Genomic DNA, 2,664 nt, shown 5'->3' with positions numbered 1-2,664 from the left:
GACTTATTGACTCACACCCAAAGAATAGAGTATGGAAAGGGAAAAATAGTAATTCTACACTGGAGATATTTGTAGCCACCACTTTCACCAAGTTGTTATGGATTGAAGTGGGTCCCCCCAAAAAAAAGTCTGAAGTCCTAACCCCTGTACCTTGACCCTGTTTGGAAATAGGGTTTTTCTTTTGTTATATTAATGAGGTCATAACAGAGTAGGTAGGTCATAAACCTATCCTTTCTGAGTGGTGTCTATAAAGGGGAGAAGACACCAACAGAGAGACATACACACAGGGAGAAGACAGATGCTTTGCGATGGTGGAGGCAGATGCATTGACAAGCCCAGGAACACCAAGGATTGCCAGCAGCTACTAGAAGCTGAAAGAGACAAAGAAGGACTTGCCACTCAAGTTGATGCCCTAATTTTGATTTTCTAGACTCCAGAACTGTGAGACAATAAATTTCTGTTCTTTAAAACTACCCATTTGGTTCCAGGCAACATGGCTCTATAGTCAGAAGCACCACGCTGTCCCTCTGCAGCAAAGATCAGAAAAGCTAAGTCAAACAGAGTCATACATCAATCCTGAAACCCTAAGCATCAAATGAAGAGATAAAGAACTCAGCCAAACACCAAATGGAATAAGAAACTGACTGAGAACAGAGAGCGAGAAGAGATACATGCAGAGGTCCCCTATCAGCTACCGCAACACAGATCGACTGTCTTGGAGCCCTATCAGAGATCAGCGAACAGGGGGTATGAGAAAGCAGCTTCACGGAGCTTCCAGTAGGAGACAGAACAACCAATAACCAGTGATATAGGTTTTCCCACTCTCCACCCTTCTTCACTCCCACTTAGCCTCCTCTGCTTCCTGCAGCCACAGTCTCTTGGACGGGAAGCACCCTGGTGTGCTTGGATTCCACCCTCCCACACTGGTTGGCTCCCTGAGTGCCTTTTGTTGGCTGCTGGTGTTGCTTTTTTTCCTGCTTCTTTAGGTTTCTTCCTTACCTCTCACCACCTCCCCCTCCTTTCTCTCAAATACCTGGCTCCGTGCGCCATCTTTGCTTCTTCCTGAAAGGTGGCGAAACACCAATTGACTGTGAAACTTCTTCCCAGCCCATGCTGCCATGCTAGTAGGACCCCCAAGGCTTTTCTGTTTGTTTGTTTGTTTGCTCTAATTTGTTCTGTTTTGATTTGTTTGTTTGTTTTCTTTTTCTTTTCTCAGCTTCGGAGCCCCTTCTAGCCGGGCAGTACCACGCAGCTTGGAAGCTACTCCCTTATGCTGGGCAGACGCACAGGGAAATCCCTGGGGGCATTTCTTTTTTCTTGTTTTTCTTTTTTTTTTCTTTTTTGGGAGGGATTTTGTTTGTTTTGGGTTTTTTTGTTTCTTTGTTTTGTTTTCTTTCCTTTCTTATTTCCTTTTTGTCTTTCTTCATTTTCAGTTTCTTGATTTATTCATTTTTTCTTTTACGCTTTTCTTTTCTTTTTTATCTTTGTTTTTCCTCATTTCTCAGTCTCTCCTCTCACCACTCCAATAGCAAGCTCACTTAGCACTCTTTTTTGTTTGTGTGTATGTTTTTGGCTCCTGTTCCCCCTCCTCTCCCTCATCTTTCCCATACACATCTTAGCTCCACACATCACAATCTACCCCCTCCTTCCTGCCTACCTGCAATGTGCACTGAACATCACCTTCCCAAGCAGCACAGGGACGGCCTACTGGAATCTTCCCTGCACTGTCAGCCCTGCTACATGCCACAAACAACTCATCCCAGCAACTCTCCTTCAGCTGAACCTGCCCTGCAGTACCATACCTGAGTGACTGACCCTGCCCATTGGAGAAGGAGATGAAAAGTATAGTGCCTACAGATGAGCAAACAACAAAGAACGCGCAGCCCGCCTGCTCAGACATAACCAAATAAAACAAAAAAGTAGGATGAAACAAACAAATCTACAATCAATAAATGAGAAAAATTACCACTGAATGCCCTGAAGACAGCAGACAATATCAAAACATTTACAAAAACAGGACAGGATGGTTCCAATAGGTGTCCAAAATAAAACACCAGATGATCTTTCAGTAGAAGAAAAGGCACTAGACCTAACTGATAGGGAATTCAAATCCCTAATATTCAGAATTATCCAAGAGTTTAAGCAAAGAGCAGACAAAAATGAGGAAAAAATAGATAAATTCATGGAAAATACAGACAAAAAAATGGAAGAAATCAAGAAAATAATACAGGAACAAAATGCTAAAATAAATTCACAACTAGAAACCATACAAAAACAATTAGAAATCCAAAAGATAAACAACAAGATTTCAGAAATGGATGGTGTCATAGAAGGTCTGAGGAGCAGGTTTGAAACCATGGAAGATAGGATCAGTGAAATTGAAGACAAACACTTGGATATAACTCTGAGGAAAAATCAGAAAAAAGAACGCAGAAAAATGAAGAAACCCTGAGAATTATGTGGGATAAAATCAAAAGCAAAAATCTGCAAGTGATTGGCATTCCAGAACAGGGGGAGAAAACAGAAAACACAGAGAGGATCATTGAAGAACTGCTGACAGAAAACTTCCCCAATATCATGAAACATGAAAAGCTGACCATCCAAGAAGCTCAATGAACCCCATAGAGCAGAGACCCCAAAAGAAAATCACCAAGGCATATCATA

This window comes from Trichechus manatus, unplaced genomic scaffold (genome assembly GCF_000243295.1).
Source record: "Trichechus manatus latirostris isolate Lorelei unplaced genomic scaffold, TriManLat1.0 scaffold00166, whole genome shotgun sequence".
Classification (NCBI taxonomy): domain Eukaryota; kingdom Metazoa; phylum Chordata; class Mammalia; order Sirenia; family Trichechidae; genus Trichechus; species Trichechus manatus.
Note: the sequence above shows the minus strand (reverse complement) of the source record.